The sequence below is a fragment of the Megalops cyprinoides genome, chromosome 16, assembly GCF_013368585.1.
Source record: "Megalops cyprinoides isolate fMegCyp1 chromosome 16, fMegCyp1.pri, whole genome shotgun sequence".
Taxonomy (NCBI): domain Eukaryota; kingdom Metazoa; phylum Chordata; class Actinopteri; order Elopiformes; family Megalopidae; genus Megalops; species Megalops cyprinoides.
The window spans coordinates 19,546,134-19,560,177 of NC_050598.1; the positions used below are offsets into that span (position 1 = coordinate 19,546,134).

The 14,044-nt window shown below is 40.3% G+C and overlaps 1 protein-coding gene across 1 annotated transcript in view; it reads left to right on the forward strand.

Annotated features, from left to right (window-relative positions):
- The first annotated feature begins 2,925 nt into the window (after positions 1-2,925).
- Positions 2,926-14,044, forward strand: part of arap3 (ArfGAP with RhoGAP domain, ankyrin repeat and PH domain 3) — a 34,481-nt gene continuing 23,362 nt past the window's right edge. The window contains exon 1 of the mRNA XM_036548049.1: positions 2,926-3,103. The gene's annotated coding sequence lies outside the window, so the exon portion shown is untranslated. The remainder of the gene's footprint in view (positions 3,104-14,044) is intronic.

Here is a 14,044-nt window from a genome sequence, read left to right on the forward strand (position 1 = left end):
AAGACAGCTCCGTTACAAGTGCAACAGTTGGCTTCACAGATTGCTATTCTGCACGGCACCAGATCACTTGGCTACTCTGGGTGTATAGATTTTTTGTTCCTTAACTTTGCCTCTCTGCCTTTTTGCTCCATTTTCTCCATCATCTCTTTTGTTCTTTTTGAATAAAAACATACATTTCTGGTTTATGGATTTCTGTCATTTATCGTGTTCTCTGCTTGTTTGTTGATTTTTGTTCCTTTCTTATCTGTCCGCATCTTCTGAAAAATTAAGATTGATGTGTATCTTTAACCTCAGGCCAACAAAGTTACTATTTGAGTTGCTCTAAATGTTTGACAACATTGGCTCTATACTTCTACTTGACATATCTATTACCAAGGTGTTCAAAGCTGATTGTAAAGAAAATACTCCTTTTTAAAGCATGCATTCAAGTAGTTCCAATGTATGTTAAAACCTCAATTTCATTATGCCAAACAGGAAAGAATTTTCCATTAGGTCTCTGCTTCCATATTCTATTGAGTGAAAGATTATTAAAAAAATTAAGCATGCAATATTAACAATTATTTTCTCAACAATATTTGGTTGAATGTTAGATAATACAATGGGAATACAGTGGTAAAATTTCTCAGTATTAATTCAGCCAATCTGTTACATGGCATTGAAACAAAAAGACCCCATATTTGTGTTAATATATTTACTTATTCATGGAGATGTACTTACATATTCAAAATATATATCCCTACAGTGTCCACAAGTTAAGTTTGCATAGGACATTTGACAATACTGAGGACCATTTGCCATTAAAGGGGAGGTTGTGGTCAGAAAGACATTTATTTTCTGGGAAGTTGTTTTGACTGCCTGCCAGTTTCTTCATTGGCTGCTACAGTTATACATGCTGTTGTGAAAGACTTGTATAACCCTCTGGTTATAGGCATGGTCACAAACCCAGTGATTTTGCCCATTATACCCAGATTTGGAAGCTTTTTCTTTTCCTCCAGTCATGTAAAAAAAATCAGGAAATCGAAAAGATGCCATTCCTTTTATATTCTGTGGCTTCTCTTACTCATTCTGAGTCATGCCCAGCAACAGAATAACACTTGAATATGAGCTGTTTGGAAGCAGCTAGCAGTTTTTTTTTAAATTTACAACTCACCCACTACCATTTTGTAAATTGATGAATTTCAGGAGAGAGAAGAAGGGACTACTACCTAAGCTGCTGTCCTGAACAAATGCATCCTGCTGTATATTCATGGGCCCCTTGGATATATTCTCAAACCTGAAGTGCTGTTTTTATATATTACCAGCGATATGTTATATAAAAGAATAATTTCAGTGCAGTATGCAGTAAGTCATTGCATTTCTGAATGGTATTACGCATACTGTACCTCTCAATAGTTGATTTCATAGCGCTTGGTTAAAAAAAAATAATGTGGGCCACTGGTTTTACAGAAGTTATAGAAGTGAAAATGACAATTGAATCTAAAGAGAAATATTTCAGACTCATTTTAACAGACACACATTTGGATTTATGCACTACTAATGACAGATTATGTATGCCTGTGTGTCTCCCTTTTCCTCCGCAAATTTGCAGCTGGGGCCACTCCTCAAAATCTGTATTGTCTCAGGCATTTCCTGTTTCCCATTTGGAGCACTTCCTGTCTACATCAGAGTTGGATTGTTTTTCGCGGATAGAGAGGAAACTCCTCAAATCGGAGGTTTTCTGATTTCTCACAGGAGAGGTCATTGGCGCCTGTCACATTGTCTGTTTTTTTGTGAATTGCTCCATTTTGAGAGATCTACCCGTGATGAAAAGTATGAGTGAGGGTGACCATACGTTCTCTTTTCCCCGGACATGTCCTCGTTTTGGGACCTAAAACAGGACGAGGACGTGTCCGGGAAAAGAGGACGTATGGTCACCCTAATTGAGCTTTCTTGCCATGCCACATGGACTGCGCTGACATGTAATAACGCATACGTTTGGTTTTTTTTTTTATCTTCGTTAAATAAGTAGTTTGATCAAGACTGATTCTTGCAATATTCCAACACTCATATCCGTTACTGTTGGAAATCCCTGACCATGGGAATGGGTAATTTTATACGGAGATATACTTACCCAAAGATGAGTGTGCTGAGTGGGGGACAACTTTTTCTTTTCCTATGGCGGCAATGTGGGGCTATGCAAATAGGACGCCTAAATACAGTTTAGACAATCTCGGGATCCCGGGTCTCCTGTGTTTCACAATGATTTTAGTTGCCCTGTGCAGCTGTGAAGTTGTTTGGTTGAATAAATTCCTGGAAACCGTCAAATAAGTGTATATGAGCTCAGTTTGTGAGATGGTGTGAATATGAAGCATAGCGCCAGGGGGCTTTATAATAGTGACGGACCGTTTATTACATATAATAATTCAGAAGACACCCCTGACTAGGATCATTTGCATTGCGTGATATTAATTACAAGGACAAATATGAGGAAAAACCTAGAGCAAAACTAAGTTGGGCTACATAGATTCCATTCACAGGAAGCAAGTGCACAAATAAATACCCATTGTTTTATATCGAACTTTAATATTAGACATAGGGATAATCTTTAACATTTGTTACTTACCTGAGGAGAAGTCACAGATGTTGCATACAGCACAGTAAGACAACCTTTCAACATGCTCTGTGGATCTCCTTGTATAAAATTAAAGTCCATTATCTAGTTGAATTAATAAGGGCTGTGGGTGATCAATGTTTTTGTTAATAAATAATGCATAGAAGCATTATAGCATGAGTCATCACTTCAAACTGGCAGATAGGAAATACAAAATGATCGCTATCAAGCTTGGTGAAGAAAAAAAGTCGGCACAGGCGTTCCTCATACCACGCACCCTTCCCTTTAAGGACTGCTGATGGTACTTTTCGTTGTTTCTGTGGTAGTTAGTTGGAGGCGAGCTGGTCGCCAGGAGTAAGAGAAATACCTTTCCTTCAAAGCACATATAGGGGAAATACTGTTCGTGTGCGTTTGCTTCTGTGGCGACCTGAAGTAACTGGGGGATGCGAATTTAAATATTTCTGTGATTTTGTGTGGGTCAGAGCCGTGGCCACAACAGGTGACAAAGAAGAGGTAAGTTACAAATTTAAAGTTTAAAGACTCGGTCCCTAACGTCAACTTAAGGAATGCTGGTATAGGGCAGCTAACTTTTTTAGCTAGCTTGGACATGCGATGGCTAAGAGCTAGCTCGGCAGTAGCGAATAGATGCCCAGAGAGGTTGCAAATAGTTTGCCTGCTGGTTAATTAGCAAACTGGGGTAATGTATTGGTATACTGATATGAGCTGTTATTTTGAATGTGGTGTTGAATCCCAACCGGTTTCATGCATTAACGTAACGTGTTTTCTCTTCTCATTTCTTTCGCTTGTTACAGAATAGTGGCAACTTGTGCCTGAAATCTAGAGTACATTACTCAACAGCTAGCAACAGCGAACAGTTATAGGATTTTATCTAGACTGGTTATATTGAACGTTCACGGGAAAAACCAAAAAGGACGTATTCATAATACACATTTTGCCATCCGCTTCTTCCATACAACAGTTGAACTTATTAACATGCAGCTGCGTATTGCAGGTTCATTTTGTTTTACATCTGTTTGTGTGCAGTTCGTACAATATAAGCACTAATACTACTCCAAGTCTGGACCTGGAGTAAGCTGGATACTGACTTGCAGATTGATGCTGAAAGTGGGCTGAATAGTGGAACTGGTGTGACGGATAGTATTGCGAGTAATTGACCTATAGTGTAGGTAATAAATGGAGCGGTATGCAGAAACAGAATAAATTGGACACCAGCTAGCACAGCTGGTACTGCTAAGTACAGTTGTGTATTTTGAAACCGTTAGTCAAGGGTGTCCATTGAGGAAGTTGTGCAAATATTACCTGCACTTGCATTTTTCTTTACATTGCAATAGATTAAATACGCAAAAAGGTTGATTGTGTAAAATTTAGAATGTGTTTTCTATGCGTAGATCTGTGGAGTTCATAATAGGCCTCAAAGATAGCAGTGCAACAGCTTTGATTTTTTTTTTTTTTTTTTTGATAGCATTACATGGATTGTTGTATTAGGCTACTTTCAACTCTAAACCCCCCCAGTTAGTGGTTTGTTTGCTTTCAACTTTACTCTCAACATTTTTATTTTGCTTTTATACCATTTTCAGCACTACTTTCCCAAAGTGGGTTTTGGATAATGACAGTTATAGGGCAGTGCACAGAGAGTTAATTGAATTAGGAACACACTATAAGCAATTTGCAAGTTATTTGTCTCCCACTGCAGGAGATGTAACAAGTTTAAAATAGCCAGTGGGGAATTTGTCAGTTGAAATACTTCTCAATGTTACAGTTTACAGCAGAACATATTTTAATAGAATTTTGACACAGTTACTTTTATTAGAAATATAACCCGGTTGTAAATATTGAGATTTCTACTTTTGTCTGGCATGGAATGTTTGGCACATTAAAAAATCCACTTAAGCCAATGAATGATTTAATGAATCGAAGCTCAGCATCAGTTTACTGTGGGCTGATAATTAAATTTATTTTCATCAATGTGCTAACCTGAAGTCTAGACTTAGCATTGGGTCTGTATGCTGCAATGGGTGCTTTCACATAGCGGTATCTGTATCGAAAGCAAATCTGTCAAAACATTTTATTTCTAGTATGTTGACTCTTGATGTATGCAAATGTCACCTATGGATGTTAACAAAAAAGACATTCATATTGCATGCACTTGGCTTTCTCTGGCATGATCTCTCATGGTTCCCACCATTATTTGTGCATGGATGAAGTGATCTTACCTATTGCGTTTTTTCCTATGGGAAACAGAAAGGCTTTTGTTCTTGCGCAATTATATGGCAAGACACCACAATGGGTGTCTCCTCTAATCTGTTTTAACACTTGGTCAACTGTACCTGTGCTGAGTTGTTTTTGCACTTAAAACTGATACAAGTCAGCTGTATGTTGGCTAACACTACATACCAGACAAGTCAAGTGGAAGTAGGTGTGTTGTATTTTGTTGTCATAAAATAACTGTCATATGCTTATCTGTGTGTAAAATGTCTGGCAAGCGTGGACATAATTCCTTGGGAGAAGCATGAAGCAGGCCTTAACTTGCGGTTTCCCCTGAATGATCCAGCTATAGCGGTCACAGAATGTTCACCCACAGTGTTCATGGTCAATCTTCATCTGTCCAATGGCCACTGTTTTAAACCATCTAGGCCATCTTTAGCTGTTGACTTACTGATGTAGGCTTTTGGTTTCCCTGAACTGTTGTTTTCAGAACACAGATCTCCAGGAGGAGGACGGTATTTACTGATATTGATGCTCTAGTGGGAACAAAGACAGCAAAGGATGTTTTCAAGGGAGTCGATGACACATGATGGTTGTCCACCTTTTATTGATTGATACAGACAAAGTCTCCTCTCATTTAAGAAGGTGCCAAGAGACCTAAGGGCTAGTGTGAGAAAGCTAGTTACTACACTCAGGAAAAAGGGCAAGTGAACATTTTTACAATGTTTAGCATACACACAGTGAAACACTTTCAGTTAGTTGCCTAATCTAGGGACCGCCCCATTAATGTTGTGGTATCATTTTAGCAGTTGTTGGTTGGAAACCTTTTTTTAAAACTGTTACTCACACATACATGTTACACTGTTTTAATGAAGATTCCATCACAAGCATATAGTAGACGTAAGCTTGGTTTCATTTCAGTTCATTGGTCTTACTCGTGAATGTGTTTTGCAGCTATCTACACATTGTTTTTTATTTTTTATTTTTAGATGCGTCGGTAGTAACTTGTTCTTTACATTACATAGCACATTTAATTTTCCAAGCATACAATAAACACATGAATTTTTTCTTAGCTGCCTGAGTAGTAGGCCAACTTGTGCCATGACTTACACAGCACTTAATTTTCTACACATACAGTCAACACGTTATTCATTTACATCATATGCAATGGCACGAGTTAAAAAGACATGGGTGGAGAGACATTAAGAGAATTTTTCAATTACCATGCTGGAACTTATGGTCATTATGGTGTGTGATTGGACGCAGAGTTCCAAGGGTAACACCCTCATGTAAAGGTCTTGCAGCTGACATCAATGGGAAGAGCCCATGCATCACGTGTCTTCAGCCACTAGCTCATGATGCAGAATGAACTCTCTCTGTCATGGGAGGCTGAAGATTGGAAATTTCTCAAAGCCATTATCCAAAATAGAGTCCTTGGCCATTTGCTGTCATCTGATGCTATCAGAGGTATCTATTTTCTGTGTTTTACTGTGTACAGAGTGTACCATAACACCTATGTTATCTGTGTGTTTCGTACGTCACTTATTTTGTAAGATCACAGCTGCTGTGCTCTGAGTGAAATGTATTGTCTCGCAATCTTTTTATAATCAGATCTCTCCATCTGGAGTGCAGGACCGATCCCAATGTCTGGGCCACAACCAGTGCACCAGTTGTTCTTTTTCCTTAGGAGTGCCTGTTTTTGGGATTGGTCACGTGGCATAAATGCTTTTAATAACCCAGTTTTTTGTCTGCAAGCAGAGAGACTAATTCAGGAAGTCACCACTCGCTACAGTGCACAGGGAATAGCTGTAGCTCTTTGTGTGTGTCCTTTGGGGAGAGAGTGAAGAGTGGAGCTTGTGAAGTGAAGCTTTCATCCAGAGCAATTTCGATTCTAGAGTTCAGTTAGAAGAACTAGGATTTTTTTTCCCTAAAGCCCAATTTGGGCTTTAGGGAAAATAGCTCATTATGAGGACAGTATTTATTTCACCATTATTTCACCATTCCCTTACACATTTATTTGCCATGAAATGTGACATACCTGTGTGGCCCGCACACAGACACACACACACACACACACAGGCAGGGATGGAGGCAGATCACAGGCACACCCTCCACTATGCTCCACTCCTCAACTGACACAGGCATACTGCATGTGTTCCTATTTCAGACCATGTTCACATAGCTAAGCGGAATACCTACAGGCTCAAATGACCTCAGAGCTGAGTTTCACTGTAGAGAGACCTTATCGACTGATTAATGTGCGAAGGTAGTGTCGTCTTTGAAGATTTTGACCCAGGTCACAGAAAGTCATGTTTACTCGAACAGCAATAAAGTCAGGAGGGTCTTTATTATTGAGGCATTGCCATTACTGAGGCTCACCGCTTGTGAACAGATCTGTTCCTCTCTGAGGTGGGAAACCTAATCAGTCATGTCAGTCACACTTGGTCCCAGGAAACAGTCCCCTTCCACTGCAAAGAAAGGTGAGGATGGCAGTGCTTTCGGACTTTTCTTTTGTGCTGCACTGTGCCGACCGAACACCTGTCAAAGCAGTAAAAAAGAGCAAGCATCTCAGTCGCCCTTGACGGGCAAACTGAAGAGGCCCAGGCCTTGGCGAGTAAAAAAGTGCTGTTATGCCTCTCCAAAGGGGCAAAAGAAGAGGCCTGGAAAAAGTGTTGGCTCCTGTTTGAATGAAACAGAGCGCCTCAGTCCTGTTTGCCGATCTGAGTGCTGAAAATGTGACCAAGCAAGGGGCCAGCTTATTAGCACACAAGTGCGTTCAGTCATCAAGGCAGCGCGGCCTCAGCCAGCCTCGAACAATGACATATTGTGCTGCACAATAGTGCCCCACTGTTATTTTTATACACCCCGGCACCCTCCATCCCAAAGGCCCTCCTCGATTCCTCCGCACGGCAAATTGCTTTCTACCCTCGGCTTCCACTAATTGTTTGACATGGAGGATCAGGCGACATTTGAGTTTTAAGATGGCTCTGGAAGATGGTTAAAAATGTCCCTGTCCCTTGGTGACGTTGGTTTGAAGTGGCTGAGTTTTGATGTGCTGTTTTATTTGTACTGATGGGGATATTGTATGGATAATGAAATATTGTTTGGAAAAACTGACACTGACAGTGGTGTTTTTTAGGAGGCTGCACATTGGCATTATTAACATTTAGCCTAATGGATCTCTAAGTTCTGATCATTCCCCTCTCATAATACCTGCTGTTTCATGGAACTGAATTCTTAACCGTGTATGTGTGAAGAGATGCATTTGCTCTACACCACTGTTTTGTATACAGCACAACTGGAGCTGCTCGGCACATTTTGGAATCTGTTCTTTTTACAAACACTTGCAGTGCCCTAACCTTCAAATTACATGCTGGCACTCTGGAATAGTGTGTGGGTTGCCATGGTTTGGATTAGTGGTCAGACCCATGGTGCCTTGTCAGTAGTTGTTTACATGCACAAGTACCCATGCAATTAAAAACGAATAAAGACCGTTAGCCTCTGGTATGAATATTTATTCATAAGCTGTTGTGGAGGTAAACCAGTGACATTTTTGCACAGACTTTTATAGGCCGTTAGCAAAAGCCATTTACTGAAATGAGATCTATAATAGCCAAAGAACAATAGGATATTGTAAACTGTGGTTGTTGATTGAGCGTAGCAAATGCCTCCCCCGTTCCCTGATTCTAAATTGCATTAATTTTAAAAAGCCAGTCAGTGCTTTAATGCAGCTTCAGTCATTGTGTGAGTTGATATAACGAGCATTTGTTTATGGGGCGAGGCATCTTTTCGCAGATCATATGGGCGGCACAGATATGCGTCAGGGTGGGACGTGGAGGGGTTGGTGTCTGCATGTGAACTCTGTTGTGAGGACATCAGTAGTCGCAGGCAGTTTTGTGGTAGTTCGGTGTCTCAGCTTTAATGCACTTATCCTCATACAAGTGTGGACTTCAAATCTCCATGCCGCCTTTACCCTGACGCTCATTGTGCCGTTTGAAGTTGTTGAAGTTCGCCGTTCGAAAGTGTATCGTACTAGTTGCCCTTTAGGCTGTAATTGTACAAATCTGATAGTACTGCGTCCTCAAACAGACCTTGCTCTCAGCTGAGAACTGTCTCATTGTGGAACTGTACACATCCTGTCCCCGTACTGTCGCTGTACCTACTGTATGCACTTTTGTAAGTCGCTTTGGATAAAAGCGTCTGCTAAATAAATAAATGTAAATGTAAATGTAAAAGCAGCCTCACTGCACTCAGACCTTGTTCTCAGTAAGTCAGTGGAAACACTTGCATGGGGACATTAAAAAACTACCAACCTTAAGCTAGGAACTCTCTATAGTTGGTTGTCCCATAGCTAAATCCTACCTCCAGGTCCTGTGAATCATATTGTGCAATGTTTTTTTTTTTTTTTCTTGAAAATTTAACATAACCGATTACTAGTCGAAATGACCCAACAGATTTTCACATGCATCCAATGCACTTTATGGCACAGTGCCTCCAAATTGTAAAGAGTGTTGCATTGGTGTCATAGCTTTTATTAATTAGTGTGTGTGCACTGTGCTGTCTCCTGTCTAATAAAGACTGTATTTTTAAACTGTCTGTCTGAAGTTGTCACCTTCTATACAGGAAAAAAGTGTTACATGCCAGTAGCACAGAAAGCAGAAGGAAGGAAATGGGCCTGTGAACAATTGGTGGAAACTGTGTCACTTTGAGCCTGTAAAATGAGAAGCTGCTATGTTACGTAAATTACAGGAGAGTGTTGACATGTTTATCTTTTCAAAAAGTCCTGCAATAGACGATTTTCTGCTTGGGACAACTGACAAAAAGGAAATTGTAAAATGTAGACAGCATACAATTTTACAGGGGTTTGTGATTGTAAACCACATTTCATCGCATCCTCTTATGCTACAACCAAACTGGGTGCTACATCAGTTGGTAACTAGATGCAAGCTGAGTGATGATTAGAAACATACAGATGTAGTTCACTACTGTACATGAGTGGTCAATACAAGTGCTTTTTAAAACTAAACAGATGCTCTAAAAAACAAATTGCAGTTATAATTGATGTTTTTGTCGTATATTTTCTAAAGATGTTATAAAGTCCCTTGTGCTTTCTTTTGTGCCCACAATTTCTCAAGGAAATGGAACATTATTGCAGCTGGGAATCCCTTAATCATTTGCAGATTTTAGTAAAGATGATGGCTGAACCCAGAGCAGGGTCTAAGGCTGTGTCTCAGAGATATTGTGACCGCAAGATGACCCTCTGGTCCACTGTAGCCTTTGTCCATTCCCATAGGCTTACGCTTCCATCCAGCCCTCCCTCCCTGTCTGTTGCCATGCTAAACCCACACACACACACACACACACACACACACACACACAGACACACACAAACCAACCGGAACATACTCCCACAGCGCATCTGAAAATCCAAATTCTCACATGCAGTGATTCATTTTGAGACCACCGTTTCTTTTCTACCTGAGCTGCGCCCCACCATGTTACACTTTCGATTTTTTAACAAACTGAAACCGTCTGAAAATTGAGTTTTCCTCTCTCCCCAGAGGACAGGGGGGCATGTTTATCTCTAATCTGCTCGAACATCAGACGGTTATCTCCCTTCCTGTTGGAGCAGGCAGGAGAGGAGGGCGTGGACCCTGTGTTTGCAGCAGCGTTTGAGAGACAGCTGTATCCTGAGTTTCAGGCCGCTCTGACGGGGACCTGAACCAGAGCTGCACCAATCCATGGGAAGCTCAGATCGGCCTCCATGATAAATCCTGTTGACTTGGAAAACGTGGGTGGGGAAGAGGGGAGGAAGCAAAGGCACTTTGTTTGTAACCAAACATGACTCTTGAAAACTGGTGCTTCAACCACACTTTTTGGAGGAGGTTGCATTTTGTTTGTAAACACAAATCAAATTAAACTTAAATCATAAATAAACCTAATTTTTCGACCTCTGTATAATACAAACATATAATGGGTGGTTTTGGTTTTACATCTCCTCTGTTTCAGACACCAAAAGCAACACCTATAAAACAGACAACATACTAGCATATACAAGCACTTCATATACCTGCAGAAGCATATTTAAGTCATCATCATTTGGGTCTGATTTTCAACATTTAAAACAGTTGTCAGAATCTTAATTTCTACCTTTCCTAGCACGTGTGCCCTTGGCATAAGACTTACTTTAGTGATATGAGTGGTAAAGACAGTCAACTTAGTGCTCATTTAAAAGTAATCAATAACTGAGAAAAGCTGAGACCCTGCCGCATGTTAGCACAGGTTGCAGCAGCTCCACCGTGGGTCTGTCACTCATTCCATTGCCATCCCAATAAGCCATGTCAAAGACACCATGTCTGAGAATGTCCATTAACCCCAGCGTGTCTCCAGCTTTCCCTTATCCTTCCCCCACACTCATGAGCTGGTAGCTGCATGTGTGTGGAATGGGAAAGCCAGACTACCAGCCAGAGGCACTGTTTTGGCCGAGCTGTCTATTTTTCTTTTGTGCCTCAAAATAAACTCTGACACCATCTCTTCACTGGCTCTGACGTTCTGTCTGAAGCTGTTGCAGAAGTTGTGGTTTGAGCCTTGCGCTGATGTCTGGACAAAGAGCCATTAAAGTACCTCCGCTCCCTTCTCTGGTTTGTGTTGAAATGTAAGGGCACACCTATGGCTCTTTTTCTGAAAAACGGTGAGTAGTTTACCTTACAGTTAAACTTTGACATGTTAGATCTGACAATAGATTGAAATTTACTTGAAGTTCTCTGGGAAAATGTTAAGTAGTTAATAAGTAATGAACCCCAGGGTTATAGTTGGATATTACAAGACAGTATTCAGACGAGCAAATAGACAGTTGACCAACTGAGTTACCCTGTGTTTTATTTCCTAATAAAGAAAACCTTTTAAAACCCCAGGAAGTGTTTCTGTTATATATGTTCTGTGATCCCATTGCTATATTTATGTCCCTTATTTCTGATATGTCAGCAGTACCACTGGATATTGATGCGGGTCTGTGGAAAGGCTTTATTGAAAACTGAAAACATACAGATTGATTAGATCAGTGCATTGGTGCCATAATATATGCTAGTTTGTGACTGCAGGCAGTCTTAATTGAAACTATTTTTATTGTCAGTTGTGAAAACGTTGTGTTGAAAATGGGTCCACTAGTGGATGCAGAGCAAAGAGACTCTCGTCCTACTTTAGTCATGCAGAACATTTTATAACAAACCTCAGAAGACAAAAATGTTTAGAGCATCACATAAATTAGTGAACCATGTCTTTAATATTATTAAGCCCTTAAAGAGAATGCAACAAAGGGGTTATAGTTGAGCCTGGTTAGCACAGGAATCCAGGCACAGTGGAGGATACTTAAAAAAAAAAAAAATCCTTGCACAATGACACAAGATGTTTTTCAGTTCAACGGTTCGGAAAATGTTAATTGCATTTTGCATTAACATGCTGATTCATCAATGACGTTCGAATTTCTGTCCAAGAATGCCTCAAAAAAAAAAACTTGAGTGCCACGGGTGCACAGCAGTGACTTTGAAGCAGGTCTACCGGCACTGTTTTGTGGGGACTCTGGCAATGGGCGCTGCTGTCTGTGCTCACTGGTGATGTGATCCGAGGCCCTGGAATGAAGTGCGGCCTCTGTATCCCTCGCCCCTTCGCTCCCCCGGCAGGCTTCTTTTATCAGCGCGGCTCATGCGCTTCCTGTGGTGCTGCTCAACACATAATCCGGTCCGCCAGGGTACAGGAGCCAAAGGTTACCTGCCAGCGCGCTGACAGGGGAAGAGTAGGATATTACTCACATCCCTTTTCATCAGCCTGCCTTCCCACTCCCTCGTGGTGTGTCTCAGAAGGAGGGGACTCTGACAACAATGCCACTGGCCTCGGTGGAAGCCTGCCTCACTGCTGTGCAGCAGCAGCGAGAACAGTTCCCAGTGCTGGATATTTCCTGGCTGATCATTGAGAATTGGCTGGATGAAAATAGGCAAAAAGAAATAAGAATATTATTGATCTTAGTTCTTTGGTGTTTATGTTTTAGATTTATATACTTATGTTTTTTTTTTAACTCTGGTATTCTTAAAAAAAATCAAGAATTATTCTTGCAGTCGTTGTGCTTTACGTTACTGTCAGTCTTATGTATCAAATAAAACTTTGATCCACCCAGTGCAGACATTAAAACTTGGTCATACAGATGCATACTAAGAAGCAGTAAAATAACAAGTTATGCAACACCTAAGGCCCCTGTGTGGAAAAAGAAATTGTCCCCTCACATTCAGCAAATGTCCCCCTGTAGCTGTAATGACAGGAACCAAACGCTTCCCGTTGTTGTTGACCAGTCTCTCACAGCACTGTGGAGCAATTTTGGCCCACTCTTCCAGGTAGAACCATTTTAAATGTGACATTTGTGGATATTGAGCATGAGCTGCTAGTTTCAGGTCTCGCCCACACAACATCTCAATTCGCTTTACATCTTGTCTTTGACTAGGCCATTCCAAAACTTTAAATTAGTTGTTTTTCAGCAATTCTGATGTGGTCTTGCTTGTGTGTTTTTGGATCATTCAGATCAGAAAGCTGACCATGCATCAGTTGAAAGGGAGGGACCTTAGTGAACAATGAGGTTGTGACATAGGGTGTAAATGTTTAAACTTTTCAAATAATTTAAATACCAAAATGGTCCAAAAAGGCTTTACAGAAATTTAAAAAAATGCCAACATACATAATTTGTGTACATTTTACAAGAAATAAAGTTTTTTGGCTTTTTGTCAAATATTTTGTATTTTTCAAGCACATCTATTTATTTAGATTTTTAAAATAAGATATAATTTGACAGAATATTCAAAGACCTATTCAATGGGTGCAGCACTGTAGTGATAACAAGTCTGGACATGATCATTATCAGCCTTTAGACAAGGCCTTGGAGCAACTTGCTTGCAAACTTGCTGAATGTAGATGTTGAGATTTGCATTACTTAGAAATTATGTAATTCCTATGAAACAGGCCACTTCCTAATATCAGTTATGTAAGTGTCTCCAGTATTAAAGCAGAACTTTTGTATGGTTCATGATATTTATCAAATACTTATGTACAGTTTAGCATTAATCCTTTAGATTAATATAGAAAAATGTGTTATGAGTCTCCATTTATTAATGTACAGTTTGTGCATGATAACATTTTTATTGTTTAGAAATTGAGTTAAGCAAGCCTTTCTCTTTCAATCTGTAA